Raw genomic sequence first — 8,092 nt, forward strand, 5'->3', positions numbered from 1 at the left:
CCTACCTATCAAACGAAGGTGTTTGAAAAATAAACACAAACTTTTATCCAGCCACAACGGCATGTCACGTATGATTTAAAAATAGTTAATAATAACAACAAAAAAGTAACGCACTATCATGAACATAAACATTGAAAAATAAAAAAGCACGTTCAATGAGAAGGCTGACACTCAGACTCATCGATAATTGTTTTAATGTTTGCAGAATAATTTGATGCAGCCATTCGAATACAATTATCCAAATGTTCATCTGTGAGTCGATTGCGATATTTGTTCTTAATAAACTTCATATTCGAAAAAGAAGATTCACACAAATAGGTTGAACTGAATAATGCTTTCACTTTCAAGGCAACACGGCATAGAACTGAATATTTGTCTTTACTTACAATAGGCCAGATACATTCAGTACTTGAGACTAACGATTTAAGGCTAACTCATTTTGAAACTCAATGACTTCCATTTCTGTTGCAGTGATGTCTTCGCCAAAGTTCTGCATAACACAAGTTGCAAACTGTTGGATATCAATTTCCATAAAGGGTGAAACAACAAATTGCGCTACTAAAGCCATTTCATTGAAATCCTTAAAAGGATTTTGAGGTTATTCTTCAGGATAGAAATTATTTCTACGTGATATTTGTTGTCATAGGGTTCTAATGGATTTTGAGATATTTTTTCTGAAAGAATAGGAAAATGCTTGGCATCGCTGTTAATTAGGTTTTGTTCCCAAAACTCCAGCTTTTTGATGAATGCTTTTATATCAGAAATCATTTCCGCTAGTGTTTGTGTCTCCCCTGTAATGTCCACGAGAAAACCAAAATCTCTAAACCAGATTGAATTTTCTAGTTCCGAAGTCGGTTCATCGCGTTGTTTGAAAAATTGAACTATGCCAGATAGGACATCATTAAAACGTTTCAGCACCCGTCCCCTACTTAAACATTGTCGCGAAACAAAACTATTTTTCCGATTTCGCGAGCTCCAGTGCACAAAAGGCCCCCTCGGAAGTTACAGTTAGAAAAACATGCAAAACATTGTTTCAAGGTATTTCAACTTGGTTTCGAAAACTAAGCATTGGAATGTCATTTCCTAAGTGTTAGAAAAATCTCTTACAAGATTTATTAGCAATTGTTTAGATTTTCTATATAGGGGGAACTGGCGAGTTTCAGAGAAATGCCGTTTTCATTCAGTTAGATAGGGAAATCATGTTTTCTTCAAAGAAACATCGATAGAATTTTAACTAGCTTTCGTCTGACACCAGAACCATTTCTGCAGTGTGACTGGTTCAGATTTTATGTAGATTTTAGTCGGATTTAAAATTTTAATCTTCAAAGGAATTTTTTCCAACAGTTTCCAGAAAATCGTAAAATTGCATGTAACTTTTCTGATTTGAAAAGTGTTTTTCGACCAGAAGGGTTGAGAATAGGGGGAAAGTCGATTAGACTTTTAAGTTCAGCACATCGAATAGAATACCGGAGCAGAAAAAAATTGTGAAAAATCCAATTTTTCCGGAAGGCAAATTCTTCGCGAATCACGCGATTTCTAAGGCTTTTGATTGGCTTAGAGAGGAGAATCGTACGATCAGAAGTGGTTTCTGATTGGTAGCGAGATTTGGGCCATAAACGTATTTATATGCGAGGGTTGTTTCATCGGTATCGACGAGAATCCATAGACACAGACGTGTTGTTCTACGAGTTTTATATTGTGCCCGAAATTGATGTGTTAGAGAGAGAAGCGATAAATTGCGATTTGCTGAGTTTGAACGAGAATTGGTTTGAGAAAGCTGCTATTGAACTTCAACTGGGATAGTTGAAGATTTACAATTGAATTCGTATCTCTGGTTCTTTTTAGGACTGAATAGAGATAAAATATTTTCCTAGAAGATTTTTCCGGATTTTTATTTTAGGTCTTCGACTTTGAAAGAATTCGTCGTCGTTTAAAGTGAATTCGAATCTCTGGCTCTTATCAGAACCACATAGAGATATTTCATCGAGGACATTCCAAGGATAATTTTCGGAAACTTCAACTTGCTGCGGTTGGAGGATTTTTTGAGATTTCGTCGGATTTTTCAAAAGAATTCGATCTCTGGTCCTTCTCAGGATGCAATAGAGATAATTTCGAGTAGGGATTTACAGGAGGATTTCTAGAAGGCGTTTCAGAGGTTTCCTTTGTGTACTGTAGCAGTGTTGGACTTGACGGAAGCAGACTTGGAGTAGCGGTGCCCCTGGGTCAAGTGGACTCAGATCAGGGCGGATTACTGGCCGGAATTTTTTTTCCAGCGTTGCGGTTCCTTGTGTCGCGCCAGGGGAAGCAGTCCAAATCCTACCAAGGAAGAGTAGGTCTCCACTAAAGTTGCCCACTCTCAGGTACTAAGGCTAACCTTGCGGTGTTAACTGGCCTGGTATAACGAGATTAAAGCGGGGGAGTCAAGCCATCATTAGGTCAGCCTCTGGGCTATCGACTCGACGTAACCGTTGGAACCCTCCAGGACTATGATACCTTTTATCCACACATCCTGCGGACGGCCCTCATCCTAGGGTGCGGTTCATCAGTTAGGTTCCGTGATCCTAAATTGTTAGCTCGGTTCACTCTGTAGGTCTTGGTTATGATTTCGCGAACCAAGAGTGAACCTAAAGTTGTAGCTTACCGTGAATCCTACCCTCTGTCTATTTCCAAGCCAGAGCCATAGTAGGGAATTTTCAAAAACGCAATGCAGACTAGGGCAAAACTAGCGCGAGCGCAACTCACAAGTGTTACGACGGTGAAAAATCGTGTCACACCCTTCGACCAAACAATCATGAATTCAGACCTTAATCGCCTGAGTGCGATTACTACAGAGCAGCAGCAAAACTTACAGGAATCTGTGTTCACAGGACACAGCATCCCCAGAACTCTAGCAGAGACGGCTAGTCTGAGGCTGTCTTCTACAAGACGTCTCAGTTTCAATCAAGAGGACGCCAGTCCCTCTACCGTGGTTGCAATGCAACAAAACCCTGGCACTTTCGCCACACCTGTGAGACGAGTAGCTAGAGAAAGCGAGATATCACATAGGATACAATCCCCAAATCGCGATAATACTCCGGCATATCTAGACATTTTGAAGCTATTAGGGATTCTAAAACTCCGAAAACGCCACTAAAATGGAACCTGTTCGAAGAGAACGAAGAGGAAGGCATACATGTGATACCTAGTTTAAATACTGGACGCCACCTACAAGAGGCTGAAAATAGGACTCGAAGTGCACCTCAGTTAGAGCTTGGCACTGAGAGACAAATAGATGCAGAATGCTATATGCCAAGATTGGCAAGGACAGAGTGTCGGGAGGCAACATCGTTACCTCCAACTCTGAGATTTGTGCCTGTACCGATGCCAAGATGGCAAAGTCAGGAGGCGTTGCCCATTTATATGAAAACGCAACGTGTGGAAGTACACAGGGTGCACAGTCATCCTGTGACCCACCCGTATGAATTTACGAAACCATTGTCGACTTCGACTAAGAGCAGTTGCTCGAGAAGACGCGGACAGGAAGTCCAGAATCAGAATGAACGAGTGGAATGCAGACCTGGTCGATTAGACTTAGGTCTGGATCGCCGGCGGGCGGTAAACGCGGAAAGGGAAGTGGACTTAGGTCTGGATTGCCGGCGGGCGGTAAACGTAGAAGAGGAATGTGGATTTAGTCTAGAAGACTTAAATCTGGGTCACCGGCGGGCGGTAAACGTGAAGGATACACATGGTCGGGAAAACGAAGAGGTCGTTCAACGCCAGGCGTTGCGGCACCTATCCGCGAAGACCCTTAGTGGTCTTGTAGGAAGTTGGGACGAGTTACGCGCAGGAGCGTCGCGGTTCCCGAATTGTTGCACGTCTGACGACCCAGCGCAGCTGGGGGGTGGTGGAAGCCAGGGAGGTGTCCTGAAGCGAAGTGAAGCTTGAGGAGACCCTCATGGCGGGACAGATGTGAACCACCACATAGACCATGTTACTGTGCCGCGAAGACGAGAGCTAGACCAGGTACAGGATAAGCCTTACGTCGCGCCTGGGCAGATGCTGGGTCCCGAAATCCCTGGGGCTCAGGTCCGGGAGGCCTGGTGGCCGATGCGACGTGAGGGGCATGCGGAAGTGGGAAGCGGAGCGCGCAGACACGCTTCCTACCGTACACGCCGTACCCCTCGAGAGGACACCATCGGACTTCAGAGTGAAGGAGTAGGTCCCCGTATTGACAGTCAACTTCATCGGCCAAGGTTCTGAATAATCTTCTTTGTAACGCTTGAACTCTAATCTTGTTCACAACTTTTACCACCAGTTTCATAACGTTGTTTAGTTTCAGGAAATTTCCACATAATGCTTGCTGATGGATAATGCAGTGGTAACAGAGAAATTGCGGAAAAGTTTCATCTTCACGACATAACGCCATCAGACCCTTATCACAACCCACCATAGCTGGAGCGCCATCGGTTGTCAAGCCTACCATTTTCGATATTGGATTTTCTTGGAAGAAATAATATTTTTTAAATGAGAAAACAACTCATGTCCAGTAGTGTGTCCTTTCAGTGGAATGAACTTCAAAAGATCTTCTTTAATCGTAAAATCACTAAAAACCATCCTGACGAACACGGTCATCTGGGCAGTGTCAACGACATCTGTTGATTCATCCAGTTGAAGTGAAAAATAAACACAGTTATCTAAGTCAGTTCTTGACTGTAAAAAAAATATCATTGCTCATTACTTCTACACGTCTCATAATTGTGTTAGCAGAAAGTTGCATAGAATTTATAGCTGAAACTATCTCGTCTTTATTTCTAAAGTTGGCAAATAACGAATCAGCAGCTTCTAAAAACGCCTGTTTTATCATTTCCCCGTCTTCATAAGGTTTCTTTTTTTGTGCAATTATCTGGGACACACGGTACGATGCTTCAGTTGCAGCCTTATTTTTGCCGACTGTTCTTAAAAATATTGATTGTTATCCAATTAACTGCTTTTTTAACTGTTTCAGTTGCAGAATGTAGTGGAAATGATTTTTCAAAATTAGAATGTACAGTTTTATGATGTCTCTCAATATTTCCTTTTTTAGCAACGGAGACCGTTGCACATTTTTATCTTTAACTTCTGTAGAAAAGTATTTTTCTTCCCATTCCGAATGAAAGTGGTATGTCTTTACCTTCTTACAACTGCTTCCCAACCAGCAAAGTTGTTTTATAATTCCATGGTGTTGCAACAGTTTTATTTTATTAGTATTTTATAATTACTTCCAAAATGCTAATTGATTGTATTAGATGATCGGTGAACACAATACAGTTGTAGGCAATAAAAGTGTTTTATAAATTTGTCATAGAAATGTTTATCAAATAAAATTAAAAAACCATTCTGAAATGCTCAGGAAATTATCACAGAAACGTTTTTACGTTTTATAACACTTTTCTGCGAGATTTTATGATAGTTATAAAACTATTTCAAGCTTATTTTATAACTGTTTTCTGTAGCTTTAATGAAATTATTTTATTAAAATGCTCTCAGACATAATTTTATCTTCATTACCATATTATCACTTCAATGATAATTTCCCAACTATTTTATAGTATGGTATATTTACTTCAATTCCAAAACACTAACATAACTGTTATAAAATAAAATTGCTTTTGCTAATATATATTTGCTGCCACCAAGAATAAAATGCAGCATTAAGGAACAACCAGCTGACATCGATTCCTAATCACAGCTTTGGAAAATTCTTCAAAATTTTAGTTGTATTTAGTAAGAATATTTTTGTTAAGTTATTCAAGTGGGGCACCATCGATGTCGTGGTGGAAATTAGTTCTTCAGCAACTTCTAAATATTTGATTTTTATTGAATATAGGTACCCCATAAGTAAATTCAATATTTTCAAGGCATTGGGTTTAGTAACTCAACCTTATTATTCACAATTTGGAAGACTGTAAAATACAAAAGGTTTGCACTTTCAAGTTTCAGTTTTTAGTTATCTATTTAGGAAACCTGGATATTTTGTTATGAGTGAAGCAGTTTCGTGTTACAACTCTTTAAATGATGACAAATTCAGGTACAGCAAGGTATGCTTCACAGACAGTATTCAGAAGTAACTCCTCGAATATCTAATAACTACTGTCATATAGACGGTGTCCCAGAAAAGATACATAACTCTGGCTTTTTCACACTTTTTGTGACAACTTGTTTGAATGAAAATAACCCTGCTTGCTTTTTGGGTTGCATAGAATTGATAATTTTTTCTTGTTCAAAGATATTCTTTGTCAGACATATGAAAATGCGGTAAACATTCTAGGAGCAAAACTGTTTGATATAAGCCTTGCAATTTTAGAGGTTGCAAATACCATCAACAGATATTGTGATATAGTGGAAAATAACATTGAAAACACAGTTATCATTGACCAAGAATGAAATACTTTAAAAAATATAATTCAATATTTTGCTTTAGTACATAATGAGAACATTGTTTTTTTCAGATTAGGGAGAGAGTTTGACTTTTATTTAATAAAAATGTGTTTTTTGTTGTTTTATAAAAATTTTAAAGATTATTTTTTGTTGAATTTCATGTATCATAATAAATTTTATAACTATACTATTAGTAATTTTTCTGTATTTACTTTTTGTAACAGAAGGCAATCCTTTTAGAGTCAAAAAAATTGGTTTACAGACAGTATGCATTGTACATACAATTCTTGGAAAATAGAAACACAGACTTCACCGAATTATGTGAAGAATTGAACAAGGTGCCTGGTGGGGCTTGTAAAAAGATAAAAGAATGGCAAGAGGCATTTTGGAGATGGAAAAATTATATGAAAAGAAAAGCCAGGGATATTTACATTGATCAGCACCTCACAGGTGGTGGTTTGCCAATTCCAATAATATTAACTGAGCTTGAAAAAAACCTGTTAGCCATTCTGAGTATGCTGTGTATCGTGAGGATGTTAGTTCCCGAACTAGGGTTTTCAAAACAAAAGGTATGTAGCCTTGAAGCACTATTAAGTATTACCACACCATGATTTTAGGAACTTGGACATATGATGAAGCTCAAACAACCTACAACAAAAAAAGTTGTAAAATGGTGCTACACCAGGAAACAAAGAAGTACGAAAAAATATAGGACAGTTTTGAATTTGTTGAAAGCTACAAGTCGGTAGCCAAGCGGGGTCAGTCGGTAGCCAAGCGGTTCGGCGTGGGTGCTTTGTTCACTCACTCGAATTAACTGCCGTGTTGGTCGGTGGTTCAAGCCCTAGTCTGAACGATCGATCTTCACTTGCTACCGTCCAACCCGTGTTAGGAATCACACGTTAAAAGGTAAGACCTCGTTAATCCTTAGCTCGCACAAGTTTCGACTTCTGAGGGTTGTCGTTCGTAAGGGTGCGACAGCTGGTTAACGGAAAAACAGATTTTGAACAGATTTTTTGAACAAGTTGGAGAATAGCATGGACGAATTAACTATAGCCATTCAAAAAGTTGTAGATGCTATGGAAAGATATTTTTCTTTGAGTTGAAAAGAATGAATATCAAATGTAAACATTATTTAAATAAAAATCTATTTCAAAATGTTGAGTATAATTTATAGTGACAAAAAATCAAAAATAAATATTGATTATCCTGTTTCTGGTGCGTACACCGTCATTAAAGTAATTCTAACCTATATTCAGATCATCAAAATTGATTGGCTGATCTGGAATAGGTGCATCATCCTCCGAGTTCTCTTCTTCAAAAAAGTCCTTCCTTTCCAGGCAATATATTGTGAAGAATAGCACAAGCATTTACAATTTTTGCTGCTTTCAATGGGGCATAATGTAGGGCCCTGTGACCAAAGCAGCATCTAAATCTGGATTTGAAGATGCCAATAACTCGCTCAATTATATTTCTTATTCTTTTGAAAAGAATGTTGAATCTTGAATTTCACTAGTTCGGACTTCCATTGTCTACTATATAAAATGATTTGAAATCCCTGAAACGACTGAAAAAGAAGGATTAAAAATGAGATAGCTGAAAATAATAATTATATTAACCAAAATAAACCTAAAATGAAATAATAGTGAACTAAAATACAAGTAAAACACAGCGTATTTCTACGCTGGCTTGGCTGAAT

The sequence above is a fragment of the Leptinotarsa decemlineata genome, unplaced genomic scaffold (assembly GCF_025532065.1).
Source record: "Leptinotarsa decemlineata unplaced genomic scaffold, Ldec_3_MD MMD2_P_RNA_scaffold_10, whole genome shotgun sequence".
In the NCBI taxonomy this organism is placed as follows: domain Eukaryota; kingdom Metazoa; phylum Arthropoda; class Insecta; order Coleoptera; family Chrysomelidae; genus Leptinotarsa; species Leptinotarsa decemlineata.